At 49.2% G+C, this 16,451-nt stretch overlaps 1 protein-coding gene across 2 annotated transcripts in view; it reads left to right on the top strand.

The window, feature by feature from the left end:
- The first annotated feature begins 6,467 nt into the window (after positions 1-6,467).
- Ephx1 (epoxide hydrolase 1, microsomal) overlaps positions 6,468-16,451 on the top strand; it is a 28,014-nt gene continuing 18,030 nt past the window's right edge. For both annotated transcript variants that reach the window (NM_001312918.1, NM_010145.3), the window contains exon 1: positions 6,468-6,610. The gene's annotated coding sequence lies outside the window, so the exon portion shown is untranslated. The remainder of the gene's footprint in view (positions 6,611-16,451) is intronic.

Here is a 16,451-nt window from a genome sequence, read left to right as displayed (position 1 = left end):
TCCATCTCTGTGGACAAAAATCATTGCACGGCTCTGGTTTTCCTGTAATTTATTGAGCCATGAAGTAATTCGATAACAAGGGTGTATAGAACCCTTACAAGGCTGGAGGACTAGGAAGGGTCCTCTGGATGTTCCCCTAGTCCATTTAAAAATACCTGAGAGTTGTTAGATACGTTTCTCAGCATCTCAGTTTCTATGGCAACACAACATCCCAGATACCCACCTACGCTATGGTTGGAACCTTGTGTTTCCATTTGCTTTGGGGCTGAGGACGGATGAAGAGCCTCACGGATATTCAGCAAGTATCATTTCACTGAGCTCCACCCCAAAGCCCTGCCTGCAGTTTAAATCGCTGGAATGCATTTTATCTCAGCCATGTGTCAACATTTATAAGTGATTTACCTCTCACATGCTTTTAGATTATTTCTGTTTCTTTTCTTTTCCTTCTTTCTTTCATGTATGTATACATGTATGCATGCATGCATTGCCTGTGTGTATGTATGCACACTATGTAGGAGCGCTTAGAGGAGAGGGCAGAAAAGAGCATCCAATCCCCCAAAGCTGGGTTACAGGTAGCTGTGTGCTGTCATGGGAACTGAACCCAGGTCTTCTGCAAGAGCAGTCAGTGCTCTTAACCACTAAGCCATATCTCTTATTTCTCATTTTCAATATCAGACGATATAGACCCCAGTTCCCTTCTTCATAGAACCCACATTGTAGGTTGGATAAATGCCTCCATTTTAGAACACTTGCCTAGCAAATGTGGAGCACAGCATTCAAGGCACAGTGCCACATAAAGTGTGTGTGTGTGTATCTGCATGTCTGTGCCTGTGTGTCTCTCTGTATGTAAGTGTTCGAGAGTATGTGTGTATGTGTCAGTTCATGTGAATGTGTGTGTCTTTGTGCCTGTTTGTGTAAGTTCATGTGAGTGTATGAGTGTATACGTGCAGGTTAACGTGTGTGTGTGTGTGTGTGTGTGTGTGTGTGTGTGCATTTTCTCATTTGGACCTCAAGAAAGCCAAAGTCATCTGCCCTTCAGTTTAAAAAATAACTTTCCTTAAAGTGAGTGAGCCATGATATAATGAGGAAAATTGAACCCTTTTACCAGATGATATTACAAGGGCTCCAGATGTGGGGCATATGGGAGGGCTGTGCTGGAAACAGGGCTTCTGCCCCTGGCATTACTCTGGTCCAGCACTACATCTCCATCCTAGAATCTCACTAGGGCCAGGCTTGAATCCCTTTCCTTGCTCCTCCCATCCAGGCTGTGCTCTGAAAAACTCTCCCATGGGCCTGGCTGCCTACATCTTAGAGAAGTTCTCCACCTGAACTAACCTGGACCACCACCACCTACAGAATGAAGGCCTGCAGAGGTGAGCCCCCCACCTCCCCTTTCAGGACCCAGCCTCAGGCTCTGCCTCTCCCTGCCCACCAGTCATCCCTGAACAAAGCCCTCTACAGGATCCCAGCAAGCTCCTCTGTCTTTGGTGTTCTACACATTCTGCCACCCCACTTGTCACCAGGGGCACCCTGTGTGGAGGATGGAGAGGTGGAGACACCTACAGGACAAGTGTGTGGTTCAGCAGGTTAGTGACACAGAGGATTCAAAACTCAGCAGCTCCCCCTACAGTCAAGGAATCTCCAGGACAGTGAGCAACCTTCATTGCAGAAGAGCAGAGCCTCTCCCCCAGGCCCCGTACAGACTTTTGTAGGTTAGGATTGCAGAGCCAGTTGGAGAGAGATGAGGGAAAGGCTGGGAGCCATCCCATCTCCGTGGTTCTGGAAGCTGCACCACGCACAGAGTCCTGTTCCTAAGCCTGGTGCCAAAAGTATAGTTTCAATATACTTCATTTGCCTAATATTTAGTTAGGGTTCTAAGGTACAAGAGTACATACCATAGTACATAGAGTCAGAATCCCTTTAAGTACATAAAACTAATTAAGAACACTAAAACATCTTTTTCTTTCTTTTTATAAGGTTTATTTATTTTATGTATGTGAGTACACTGTAGCTGTCTTCAGACACTCCAGAAGAGGGAGTCAGATCTCATTATGGATGGTTGTAAGCCACCATGTGGTTGCTGGGATTTGAACTCAGGACCTCTGAAAGAGCAGTCAGTGCTCTTAACAGCTGAGCCATCTTTCCAGCTCCTTCTTTTTGTATTTTTAAGACAGGATTTCTCTATGTAGTTCTGGCTGTCCTGGAACTTACTGTGTAGACCAGGCTGGTCTTGAACTCACAGGAATCCACCTGCCTCTTCCTCCTGACGGTTGGGATTCAACCTCATGGATTGCACACACGTGGCTAAGGCACCTTCCTGATGGGCAGCACGCCAAGGTCGTTACAGTAACTTCTAGGGAGAAGGTGGCATCCATCACCTTATATTTCTGCCACTCTTTCAATGCCCGGCTCAAGGGGAGAAAGCAGCACTCTGCATGCCTCAGGGGTTTCAGTCTGCCATGAAACACTGCCATGGACAGAACGCAGGAGGAAACCTTGTTCTGCCCACCCTGCCATCGGGAAATGAAGGATCATCATGGCTGCTTCACAAATAATTGCATTTTACACTTCACTGAACTTTATGAGTGATAGGCCCTGCCATCAGTAGCTGGGGAATCAGAGTCACTGTGGAAACAGCACAGCAGACTTGGATGTCTGGGGTTTGAGGTTTTTAGAATGTGTTTGTTTGGAGAGATGGCTGGGCAGGTAAGATCACTGGCTGTTCTTGCCAAGGTTCAGAGTTCAATTCCCAGCACCCACATGGTGACTCACAAACATCTGTAACTCCAGTTCTAGGGGGATGTGACACCCTCTTCATACACATACATTTTTAAATAAAAATTTTAAATTTGTTTGGTGGCTTTGGGTTTCTTGAGACAGAATCTATCCCTGTTTAGTTCATGTTGGCCTCAATACCTTTATCTTTTGAGACCTGAGCCTCCTGCATGCTAGGATTACAGATCACAACCCCCAGTCCTAGCTCTAGGATCTCTTAATCTTTCCACTGATTAGATTCTGGCTGGCCTTGAATTTGTGATCTTCCTGAGTCAGTGCCCAGGCATCTAGAATTACGAGTCAGCACCACTGAACCATACTAGCCTGGCTTTCTTTTAGGGAATGGGAGAACCAAGAGCGGTTCTGCAATTTTTATCCTGTTACCCACGTGCTTTTCAGAGTTGCTGTGTGTGTGAACTGAGGGCTTCCAGCAGGAGACGTGTGAACAGACAACATGACTGCTCCAGTGAATGGCTAAGTGGAAGGTTCTTGTTGTACGTATGTATAAGGGAGAGAAAGGACAGCCAGAGGCACCCGGATGAATCCAGAGCAGAGAGAAAAAGTAAACTGAGCATGGCCAGCAGAGTGGACTTGGCCATGAGAAGGGGGTGGGGTGGAGAAAGAGCCTAACAGGAAAGAAAGACAGGAGAGGAGTCAGAGTACAGAGCCTTTGCAAGGGAATGAGCGGCTGTGGGGAGGGAGCCCGTGAGCTGGTTAGGGTAGGGTATGAGAAGAATTGAGAAGAGACCTGCATGGACTCTAACAGGTCCTGTGACCCTAAGGGAGTCTGGAGGCCAGCTTACACTTTGGTATGCTCATAGACACTCGAGATAGCCACTTGTCCCAAGTTTCTTTCGGACCAGATTGTGTGTGAGAGTCAGCTTTCCCTTCCAATCACAAGGACTTGAAGTAACCAGTTTATAAGGAAATCAGGTTTGTCCTGGCATGGGATCTTAGAGATCTCGGGTTTGCATCTGGTGGCCCTGCTTGGAGGCCTGTGGTGACACAATATGGCAGAAACGGACACTGGGGGGGGGGGAATGTTCAACCCATAGCCAGGGAATTTGGTGGTATGAACAGGGGTGTGGTTGGGGTCCTGTGATTCCCTTCAGGGGCATGACCTGCAGATCTCTCACCTCTTATACAGTTTCCATGCCTCCCACCAGCCCTGCACAGGGTGACCCAGACAGAGCTGCCTGGGTGCTCTAAAGTATGTGCCAAGAATCAACCTCTTACTTCTTTTTCTTCTTTCTCCTTTCTTCCTTTCTTTCTTTCTTTCTTTCTTTCTTTCTTTCTTTCTTTCTTTCTTCCTTTCTTTCTTCCTTTCTTTCTCCCTTTCTTTCTTTCTCTCTCTCTCTCTCTCTTTCTCTCTCTCTTTTTCTTTCTCCCTTTCTTTCTTTCTTTCTTTCTTTCTTTTTTCTTTCTTTCTTTCTTTCTTTCTGTTAGATTGGCCTATAGGTAAGGCTGTGGGGGGTTGTGTTTTATAAAACAGAAAAGGAAGCCAGGGATGTGTTTGTAGAGTGAGGTACAGTGCAGGAGAAGGGATGCCTCTGCAGGACCATGCTGAGGGACCAGCCACACGACAGGTATAGGATAGAAGAGAGTTTATTTAAGGCATGGGGAGGGGAATTGAGGGAGTAGAAAGAGAGGAAGGCAGAGAGAGACAGAGAGAAAGGAGAGGAGTAGAGGGCGGCCATGAGCACGTGGGAAGGGGAAGGGAATGGGGAGAGAAGGGACAGATTAGGTAAGAGGGTAAAGGAGTAAGAGGGTGAGGAGGGGCCAGACAGCCTCTTTGATACTGAGTCAGGCATACCTGGTTGTTGCCAGGTAACTGTGGGGCAGAGCCTAGAAAAAATGCTAACGTGGAACATTTTGTTAATTAGTGATTGATGGATATGAGTGGACCCAGCCCACCAGCCATCTGGACAGATGTGTCCTTAGCTGTGTAAGGAAGCAGGCTGAGCAAGCCATAAAGAGCAAGCCAGAAACAGTGCCCTCTGGTCCAGTTCCTGCCTTCAGGTTCCTGTCCTGAGTTTCTGTCCTGACTTCCCTCAGGGATGGAGTGTGTCTGAGTTTCCAGCTGAAACCAATCCCTTCTTCCCTGTGCTGCTTTGATCACGATATTTTATCTTAGCAGTAGGAGACCTAACTAAGACAAGTAGGTTTATCACATTCACAGGATGATACATCCATCACCAGCAACTAGTGTTATGGTTTTGTCTTTTCTTTTCTTTTCTTTTCTTTTCTTCTTTCTTTCTTTTTTTTTTATTTTTAGTTATTTTCTTATTTTTTGAGACAATGTAATTTTTTTTATTTATTGTTATATGTAAGTACTGTAGCTGTCTTCAGACACACCAGAAGAGGGCATCAGATCCCATTACAGATGGTTGTGAGCCACCATGTGGTTGCTGGGATTTGAACTCAGGACCTTCCGAAGAGCAGTCGGTGCTCTTAACCTCTGAGCCATCTCACCAGCCCCTTTCTTTCTTTTTCAAGACAGGGTTTCTCTGTGTGACCCTGGCTGTCCTGGAACTTTCTCTGTAGACCAGGCTGGCATCATAGTCAAAGATCTGCCTGCCTCTGGCTCCTACTCAAGGAATGCTGGGAATAAAGGTGTAGCCACCATTGCCCAGCACATTAGAATGTTTCCATCTACACTTTGTTAAGAACAATACGTTTACTGCTTTGCTGAATGGCTGGAGGCAGCGCTCCTGTGGGAACAGTTTAGAGGGCGCTATGAAACAAGCCTGGACTATACACTGCAGAGGAGGACGGCAGGTGTGCAAACGGTGTGCTGGGGAGGGGAAGGAGCTGCAGTACCTGGAAATCCCAGGTTCCCAGAGAGGATTGAGGACACACTATCCAGGAGTTCCACGGAGGCAGGAATGAGTTGAATGTGTTCACTGGAGAGAAACCGGCTCTCCGTTAGAACGGAGAGGGTTTGGGCCATGATGAGCAGCGAAGGAGGCTGGAGATCAGAGGTGAGAGGTGAAAATAGGATCCCTACGCTTCACATGTGTGTAGGATGATAAACCTGGACCCCGCGGCAGGCACTGCTAGGCCCTCACAGTGGTGTGCCTGGTCATCTTGTCTGTGTGGCTGCTGAAGCCTGAGAAGGTTCTAGGCGAGTCTTAGGAGGGCCGCGGGGGTAAAGACAGGGCACTGGGCAGGCTGGCTAATGGAGAGCAGGTTAGCCCCAAGGGTGCCAGGAACTGTGGTTGTCCTACTCCTGCTTGCTGGCTAGGCAGCGCTCTCTCCCTCCTCCCTGTGCTGGCCTCTGCTTGGTGTCCATGCCTCCTGGGCTTCAGATCAGCCAGCCTCACAGGGTGCACTTAACGACAAACTTCAGGTTTGTGTGTTCATTCCACACTTCACTATTTTATTTGTGGTTCTGGGAATGAACTCCAGCGCCTTGCCCACGCGAGACACTCTACCCTCAAGCTTTATCCCCAGATGTTTGCTCACTGACTGGTTCGCTTATAAAATGGTTACAACGAACTGCTAGGAAGGTGAGAGGAAGGCTGTAGCACCAGGCCAGCTTGGGCTCTTGTGTGTAGAGTCCACAGACTGCAGAGTTTAAACTGCCAATACCCTGTTCAGAACAGCAGACTTTGCCAGAATAGGTGAAACACCTTAGCTAGATGCTCAGCTAGCCTTGGCCAACCAGCCAACTCGGGGGTGGGGCCAAGGCCTGGGCGGGGCTAGTGGGGGCGGGGCTAACAGGCAGCTGGTGTCACCAGCTCAGCAGCAGGCAAAGAGGCTCAAGAGGAGTTTGAGAGTGGAGGAACTGCACACCAGCCGCCGCGGGAGTAGGAACCCGAGAGCGACCCTGACAGTAAGCTCCGGGGACAGCAGCGGCACTCCAGCGTGAGAGTTGCGAGGGCTTCGCGTATCTCCCGCAGCTAAATGCGCTTCCCCTTATCCTAAGACCGATCCAGGCGTGCAATAGGCCATGCTTCTTAGTCCTGCATCTGATGCTCCATCCTCTTCCAGGGGCGTCAACCCCTTGCTTGCGCTTCGGAAGCAAGGGGTGGGTGCTGCGCCTGACAGCGATGCTGGCTCCTCAGCCCCCTGGTTTCCCCGCCCGCCCGCCCCCCCATGCATGTTTGTCCCTTGGGTTCCAGGCTTGCTACTTGCCCAGGCACCTGAGCCAATCCAGGTAGCTGAGGGCGCCGTCCAAGTGACTCTTAATTTTAACTTCTCCAGTCTGCACCTCCCGTCATTTAAACTTCCGGCGGCCAGAAGTCTGGATAGCCTTTCTGGCATCTGGTTGGCGGGATCAGGAGGGAGGTGGAGGGATCCGGTATGTATGCATGCGCGTTGACAGTAGGGCTGTGCCTTTGCTGGCATTCTGTGCTGCTGGCAGGATTGTAGAGATGGACATCTGCGACATTTGCTTCTCTGCCTCCGATTTCGGCCTGATCTTTTTTTTAAAGTCGCAGAGCCCCAGAGGCTCACATTGTTTTTACTGTGACAGTGACTTCCTCCCTCAAGTGGAGGCTTTCACTGGCTGTGCGTGGTCTGACTTCACACAAGACTTGAAGCTGAGGGGGCTGGGGGGAAGGGTGGAACAAAAACGTGGGCGTGTTCAGCAAAGACTTTCCATTCCCTAATACCCACACCAGGCGGGCCACGTGAGGGCTTCCTGTGTCCCTAAAGAAGTATGTTCAGTGCAACCGTGCTCAACGACACGGACTGACTGTTCAGACACTGCCCCCCACCCACCCACCCTGGGGATAGCAGGGAATGTGTTCTCATGGGCTCTGGGAGCTTTTGAATGCAGACAACAAACAAAATTCAAGGTCCTGGGTCAGATCCCCAACACCACATAATAAATAAACATATCTTTGTAAAATATAAATTATATTTGTGAGCTGTAGGAAATAGGAGGTCATAAAGAGGGAGCAGGACTGTTGACTAGAGAGGAAGAGGCCACACTTTCACACTCCAGAGGGTCAGGAGGGTCAGGAGTGCGCCTCACTACTCAGTATCCAGCTGCACAAGGCTGAGGAGAACATGCAAAGGCCCTGAGGCAGAGGTGCGCCTGCTGTGGGTGGCTTTTATGTCCTCAGTTGCCCTCTGGAAGAGAGACCAGAGTCAGTGAGGAGGCTCCAAGCTTTCAGCTGCCCCTCCGACCAAGAAAACAAGATTTCCCTAGACCCTCGGGTGCTCCTGGAGTCAGCTGGGTGACCTTCAGCACCATCCCTAATCCCCATGTTATCTGGTGTGACTGCACCAGCCTTTGGCTGTGCCTTACACACCTGCTGCCCAGATGAACTGAGAGGGAAATGCATGGGGAACAGAGGGAGGGATTTTTAGTGAAAGGGTGAGAGCCTCCACCAGACCCCTGGGGTCCAGTTTCTGCCCAGAGCCCAACTAGAGCACAGTGGTACCCACAAAAAGCCCTGTAAGGATGAGTAGTGTCTCTCCTCCATGCCCAGCAGCTCCAGCATGCCCAGGCATAGCCCTACTGATCTGGTGCCTCCACCCTTTTTGTTTTTTGTTTCCCCTGGGATCCTGGCCCTGGATCAAGTATTTGAAGGGCAGAGGCCCAAGTTCCACTTCCTGGTTCTTGTTTTAAGACCTCAGAGTATGGGAACACAGCCTGGCTGGAGGGATGAGGGACAACAGAGAATAAGATTGGAGGCAGGAGAGCCACTAGTCAGTGCCACTGGCCTTTTGGGGTTACCTGCAGGGGGTCTTCAGGCCAAGCTAGTATCATGGTGGAGTCACCAGGGAGCTGTGTTGATAAGACTGGGAAAGGATGTCCAAGAGGGAGCCCAGCCTCAGCCAGGAACCTTCTCCTGCATGGTGGTGCCCAGGGAATGGGGGGGGGGGGGAGGCGTCTGGCTCTCCATCCTCAGACATAATCAATTTCACAAACTGGTTCAAAGGAGCAAAGTGCCCTGCTACCAGGGCTTATTGATTTACTGAGGAAAACCACAGTTCATGCTTTCTCCCCAGAGAGCAACTGTTTTCCCTCTCAGAGTGTCTAGCGTGCTCCTTCCACCATTACAGGCCTGGGGTGACATCTGACTCCTGGCCCAGTGCCTGCCTTCCCTTGACTGCTACTTGGCCATCCTCACTTTCCTGTGGAGCCAAGCCACGGTGCAGAGCCACACCTATGCGCTCTTCCAAGGCTGAGGGGTTCACTTTAGGGGGACAGTGTTGTTTCAGCTGTGTTACTAAAATGTCTTTACAGAAAACTCCTCTTGACCAACTGACAAACAAGCCTTATTTGTGCTTAAGAAGGTGGAGTCTTTGCTGCCTCTAGCAGTGCAGAGGCTGAGGCGCAGTGATGCAGTGTGGGTGTCTCTTTGGCTCTTCTGCTCAGATTCTCTTCACTGAACTTCCTCTCTGAACTCTAAGTGCTCTTTAAACACAGGGCAATGCCCTTTAGTTCTTAGGGTTGTGATTTTACATGTGGTGATAAATTCAAGAGCCAGGCCTTCCTCAGCTGCAAGGACAGAGCTCTGCACTATGGCTGTGTGGCCCGTGGCTTTCCCTGTTAACATCCAGTCAGGTGCAGCTAGGATCTTAACCTCGGGTGCAGAAAGGGATTTCAGGGTTAGTCAGTATGAAGTAGAATTGGAGATTATTAAGAAAAGATTTTAGTATAGACGTTAAAAGAGCAACATGAACACGTATCTATTCGTCTCAGATAGGCAGCAATGACAAGTGATTCCACAGAAGAACAACTTGATGAACCCTTGAATGGACTGTGCTTACAGGAACATAAGTGAGGGAGTCTTTACAGCATTGTGGGTGACTTGGGGCAGTTTCATCACTGATAAGTCCCAATTTATCACCAAGAGCTCTACCCTCCCTTCAGGTAACTGTAGTTACCCTACCTCCTGCATACTCTACCAGCCCCACCCTAGCCCAGCCTGGGCCCACTTATACTGATAGCAAACTAGTGGTGGGCAGCTGAGGTGGTTTGAAAGAAAATGAACTCCCCATAGGTTCATAGGGAGTGGTCCTATTAGGAGGTGTGGACTTGTTGGAGAAGCGGCCTTGTTGGAGACAGTGTGTCACTGGGGCGGGCCTTGAGGTGTCAGATGCTCAGGCTGTACTTGTGGTTCTGTCTCTTCCTGCTGTCTACAGACCCAGATGTAGAACTCTCAGCTTCCTCTCCAGCACCATGTCTGCCTGCATGCCGCCATGCTTCCCACCATGATGACAATGGACTAAACTTCTCTACTATAAGTCAGCCCCAATTAAATCTTTCCTTCTAAGACTTGCTGAGTTGTGGTCTCTCTTCACAGCAATAGAAATCCTCACTAAGGCAGTGGGAAAGGGTAAGTGACTGATGGCCCTCAGTTCTGCTCCATCTAGGGTGTGTTAGGATCTCCATTGCCCTAGGCCTAGTTATCACTCCCTTGCCTTAATGTTATCTCTGCTCCTTGATGGTGATAGGATGGAGAAAGTTGCCACAGTGCCACACTGGTGCCCACCTCAGGGTGAGTGCCATTCCGAGAGGGTCCCACTGAGGTAGGTGCTTTGGTGGCTTTTGAAGTCTCCCTGTTCAAAGGATTGAGAAGATTGAAAATGTTTTAGCATTCACGTTTTTATCTACACTTTATTTAGCAACTAGGATTATGCTGAGGTTTGTGGGGTTCATTGTACACGTGTTTGCTGATAAGAGAGAAGTATGGGGTTTTTTTTTTTTAAGCAGGTCAAAGGAACTCTTACTACACGTCGCAAGGAGTTGGAGGCATGTGCTTTGACTGCTAAGCACGGTTAAGTCTTATTTGTGGGCTTCTCTCAAAGGATTATGGTCCCTTGCCAGCCATTTGAAAGTTCCTTGAAGAGACTTAAACAGATCCTGGGGTTGAGGGCTCCTCTATCTCCCTGTCTTTCTGTAAGTACTACCACAATGTTACAACAGTCCAGGGCCTCTCTGAACTTCCTCTAGACAGTGGATGCCTGACACATGAGTGTTCCTGCCATGGACACATCTGGCTGGCTTTAATCTGCCTGCAGTTTTCTTCATGACCTGGGAAGGCTGTGGGATGCCATGGTCAGGGTTAGGAGGTCCCAGAGCCTCCATGTGGCATCACAGGGACACAGTGAAACTTCTATAAACTGAGGACATGGCCACTCCAAGGCATGGTTAACTGGAAAGTTTTTATTGTGTATATGAGAGAGTGCCGCTAGAGGTATCCTGATGGGTTTGGAACAGAGAGAGAGAAAGTCATAAACTGAGCATGGCCAGCAGACTGCATGGGCCACGAGAGAAGGCTTGATTCTAAAATCCATCTCTAGAGAGATGAGAGCAGAGGTACTTGGCACTGGGAAAAGACAGATTAGCCTGTCTCCCTGTCACATACAAATGAAAGGCCATTTCCCCAAATGCTGGTGACTAGACAAACGCCGGCATTGCTCTAGAACTTGGGAAGCTGGCTTCCCTCTACTAAAGGAGCCATTTCCTTAACACTGGCAGAAGGGACAAACGGCTAACTCTGGTGCCTGATAGCACGACAAAGCCCATGCTGGCCTCCAGGTCCCTCAGTATTACAAGGGCCTAGCTCTTTCTACCTCCTCCAGGACCCCAAGCTTCTCCAGCTCATGGCCTTCCTCCCCAGCTGTCCATTTCTTCCAACCCTGCTAATTCTGCTGTGTACACTCTGGGTCTTCCCTTGATCTTCATCCCTCCATCCCCCAACCCCCACCCCACGCTGTTCTCTTGCTTCTCTCATGGCCAGGTCCAGTCTACTGGCCTTGTTCAATCTACTGCTCCCTGTCTCTGCTCTGGACTCTTCCAAGGCCTCTGGCTGTTCTCTCCCTCATATCTACAATGAAAACCTTCCTCTTCACCATGTCATGGAACAATCACATCACCAGCTCACACACTCACAGGTAAATTTACCCATGTTTTACCTTGGTTCCATGGCTTTCTATAAACTGTAAGAGGATGCTGTCTGGAGAAACTTAGAGACCCTCCCTTGTCTAAATTGTAAGCAAATCCGCTCTCCTTGGAGAGTTTGTTTCTTAAATCTTTTTAGAATATAAGGCAGTCAGACTGCAGGTTTCTGGACCTAAGTCCCCGGGGAATGTCAGGGCAGTTTAGGGGAGCTGGTCTTCCCTGCTTACTCAGGGAATTATGCCTTCCTTCTTGCTTGCCTCTGGCAGACCTACTGCCCAACCAGCTTGTCTCTCAGAGGAAACAGAACCACCCAGAAAATGGAAAGGAACTCATCTCCCGCTGCAAGGTGGCTCTGTTCTCTCCCCATTGTGCACCCTACTGTGGGAGGCCTCCCAGCCCCTGTTAGGATCCTGACTTCTGAGAACCTGTGTTCAAAGAGATGATACTGGGGCAGAGCATCTTAAAGTCAGAGAAGATGATGGCTCCGGCATCTGAACCTCTGCAGCTACCTGGGGAGTTTCCTTTTCTTTTCACCGTGGATTGACCCCAGGGCCTCATAAATGCTAGGCACGGTGCTCTGCTATTGAGCTACACCCAGTTCCCTCCACAGGCTTTTGAACTCCTTACTTGTAGCCCCTGGAGACCTGACGCTCTCTTGAGACCTAGGCATTGCTACAGGCAAATTCAACACTCTCCCAGCCTCCAATGAAAAACCCAGAGAGCAGTGCTGGAAGGCTAGCCAGGCCTCACGGGGCAGCCAGGAAGTTCTTCCTGTACCCACACAGCAAGGAGGGTGGATTGGACTACTCAAAAGCCTTGCAGGTTCTGTTGCAGGCTATCGAGGACACTTTCAGGCTATGAAGGTTCCAGGCCACAGGTTATAATCTCTGAGGATCCGCTGGGTATGGTGTGGACAATGCACGGCACAGAGTGGCTTGTGGAGGGAGGATAGTGCATGCTGGACAGTCTACTCCTGCTACTCCAGCCTGGGCATCCATCAACCCAGCTCAACAGCAGGCATGGGCTAGCCTTCCTCCTTAAAGGAGGTGAGATGCACTTCTAGACATTTAAAGCCAGTGGAAAACTTGACAGATCCTATTTGGATCATCAGAGCTGGAGATGGGAAAGGGCACAGGGACCTAACAGTGCAGCTCCCCTGCCCTTCTCTCCTTATAGGACTTAAAAACCTGTGTCACAGCATTGAGGGGAATAGTGAATCCATGCTGGCTGACAGCATAGTGGGAAAGGATGTGCCCACATGAGGGAGGCTCTAAAAGCCATCCCAAGTTCATGCATGCACACACACACACACACACTTAATGGAGCATGTTTGTTTGAGAGCCCATGAAGTAGAGTCAAGAGGCCATTGTCAATGAGATCTCAGACACATCTGCACTAGAATCTGCCTGAGACCGTGTAAAACAATCATTTCTAACTAATTAACGAGCTAGCTTTCACAGACTCCTTAAGTTTAAAGCTTATAAACACAGGCTTAAGTCAATACATTTAAGTGGCTTTTCCACACCGGAAGTATCCTCCCTCTCTAAAGGCATCCAGGGCCTGCCCTCCCACCCGTACTATCCCCGCCCTCCCTAGTTAACTCCTCTGTGGGGGTGACCAGACTAAGGCCTGGAGAAGCAGTCCCTGTCCTTAGGAGGGGTCAGGGGCAGCACTGAAGGCCTGGCCTCCAGCTGGGCTGGCCCTGGCCTCTGGTGTGCTTCAGCAGTGCACCCTCCAGATGGTGAAGTCTCTGCTGACACCACACTGGGCTCTCCTCACCTTGCCCTGCTTATCCTCTTTCCTATATTGCCTTGAAATGCACCCAAAACCTTCTCTTGCTGGTTGACTCTAGCCTTCTCTCCTTAGCTCACATCCAAGGCTGTGCCACCTAGGCACCGGCACAGAGGGCACACCACAGCTGAGCCACCACAGCACAGGGACAGTGGCACTGAGGGAGAACAGACTGGCCCTTAGCCATCTGTGTGGTCCAAGGAAGCCTCTGCTTAGCCATCACTGACCAGCCTGAAACCTGGAGTGGTGAGCAGGCTGCACTGTCAGAAGGAAGGCCTGGGGGTTGTCAGCAAAGACATTTGCACCCCTTCCTTTTGTGGCAGGCTGACTGGAACACAAGAGGGGCCAAATGCCTCCCTTCCCCTGCTTAGAGTTTCCTCACTTCCCTAGGAAGGGAGATGGAGTTGCTGGGCCAGTCAGATCCAGGGTCAAAAGGAGGTCACACCTCTCTCTCTCCCTCTGACACCTGAAGGCAGCAGGTACTTCCCCTCAGCTCCCACAGTCACCAAGGCAAAGTGTAGATGCCAGGATCTCTGGTCACCACCAGGCGATCTCACATAGCCTCTCTGAGGGAGCGTGCCTTATGTCCAGTCAGATCCAGGGCCTGCTGCCAACAGTGGCAAGGCTCTCTGCACTTACTCTTGGCCGTTGTTCTGGAAAAGCCCTGAGTTTCCAGGCCTGTGATCTGCCCTACAGAGACCACATCTGCTGAGTCACTATTAGCTGGTATTAGAGGGCAATCTCAGGGAGCATGCCTCTCTCTCTCTCTCTCTCTCTCTCTCTCTCTCTCTCTCTCTCTCTCTCTCTGGGTAAAGAGAACAGGTTTCTCTCCAAGGGCAGTTGGCTGACCCCAACTATGAGGCTTGCAGTGACTGCCTCTGACCCCACACTTATCTCTAGTCTTGCTCCACACTTAACAATAATCCTCAATCCATTAGCTCCGCAGACTAGACTGAGAAATAAGCTGTATGCTATTACTTAAGAAAAATTTAAAATCTTCTTCAATCAAAACTTCTAGTGTCTACGTTATGATCCAGAGAACTTATCTCATTCAGTCAGTGTTGAATTATTATTCAGTAAGTGCCAGGGTCTGAGAATACAGAGGGAACCAAGGGTGCTTGCCTATAGTGAGAGGGGCACAGGCCCTGGTGTAACAGCTAAGCCCAGGCAGAACTGAAGGCCATGGGAATAAACAGCCACCTCAGAGCTCTGGAACAAGAGAGGTTGCTGGGCATAGGAACTGAACAAAGATGGTTAGGGTCTGTGGCTCAAGCGAGTACAGGGGGAGATGGGTCATCAGACTTGGAACCATGGTAAATTCCTTGAGGTGTGTGTGTGTGTGTGTGTGTGTTGGAGATGTGGACTGGGAATGGAATCCCCATCCTCTGAAAGACTAGCGAAGCTCTTCTGAGTCATCTTCCCAGCCTGGGGTTACAATGTTGTAACATATGTATCCAGCTGTTTGTTTTGGTTTTTTGGTTTTTTTTGGTGTTTTGTTTTGTTTTGTTTTGTTTTGTTTTGTTTTGTTTTGTTTGACAGTTATTATATTTATATGAAGTGTTGGTTTTAGTTTGGTTTTGTTGTTGTCGTTTTTAAGATTTTATTTATTTATCTTATGTATGTGGGTACACTGTAACTGAACAGATGGTTGTGAGCTTTCATGTAGTTGTTGGGTTTAAGATTTTATTTATTAATTTTATGTATGTGGGTACACTGTAGCTGAACAGATGGTTGTGAGCTTTCATGTGGTTGTTGGGAATTGATTTTTAGGACCTCTGCTCGCTCTGGTCAACCCCACTCACTCAGTCCCTGCTCGCTCTGGCCCAAAGATTTATTTATGATTATACATAAGTACACTGTAGCTGTCTTCAGATGCACCAGAAGGGGATGTCAGATCTCATTACGGGTGGTTGTGAGCCACCTTATAGTTGCTGGGATTTGAACTCAGGACCTTCGGAAGAGCAGTCTTAACTGCTGAGCCATCTCATCAGCCCCTGGTTTTGGTTTTTCAACACATCTTCTTTACTAAGCAACCAATCCTTTCCTTGGGGAGAATACCTTAACTCTAAGAAAAAAATGGTTTCCTTTTGCTTTTGTAACACTAGGCATCAAACATCTCACATGAGCTAGGAGCCATGCCAACAGCCCCGCCCTCCAATAGAATGGCTTCCTCTTCAACTGCAATTCTCTGGGCACAGGTCTTTCTCATTGGAAAATTGGGTTACAAAGCAAATGAAAAGACTACTGGAAGAATGAAACCTTTGGTACAAGATAAATTGACCTTCAGTTTCCAGTGCTAGCATGTCAAAAAGGAACTTGGGACTTGTTATTTTTGTTTCCAGAGTCTTTCCTGATATCCTCTAACTTTGGTGTTTTGAAGAGGTTAGAATGTTCTCTGCTGCAAAAGAAATAGACCACACAGAAGACTTTGTTGCAACTGTTCACTACAGGGTAGAGCCTCAGCAGACAGCAGTGAGACCCCTGACAATGAGAACAGGACTTCTCTGAGCTAATAGCACAGACATGCACCCCCTAGGACATGGTTTACAGAACGTGGATGGTCACGGGCCTATCTGGACTGAGCTTGGCTTAACCCGTCTGGATCACAGCTTCGGTGAGGGCACATGGGCAGGACAGTGGGCATCCCAGGACATAGGTGTCTCCACTCTCTCACCTTCAGCCTGGTTCTGTGCACATATGCTGCTGTAGACGGCTTGGATATGAGAGTCCCACATAGTGAATTAGGGGAAAGGAAAGGACACCCACGTTGGTGGAGCACCTGCTCAGGGCCATTCATTCGTCATCGGTAGCCTGATAGGTTGATGATCCCCACACTCTAGATAACAAAGGCTCAAGGGGTTTTATAACTTATCCAGAGTCTCGAAGCTGCTGTGATAGAACTGCAAATGGATCCAGCAAAGGAAGAAAACATACTAGAACCCCCCTTACTGTGCCTCCAAGATCTCCTGCCCCTAAAGCCAGATGCATCCAAGCTTCTAATTGTGGCACCATGGCTCAG

This window comes from Mus musculus, chromosome 1, assembly GCF_000001635.26.
Source record: "Mus musculus strain C57BL/6J chromosome 1, GRCm38.p6 C57BL/6J".
NCBI classification, from domain to species: Eukaryota; Metazoa; Chordata; class Mammalia; order Rodentia; family Muridae; genus Mus; species Mus musculus.
Note: the sequence above shows the minus strand (reverse complement) of the source record. Positions and strands in the feature narration are given on the sequence as shown.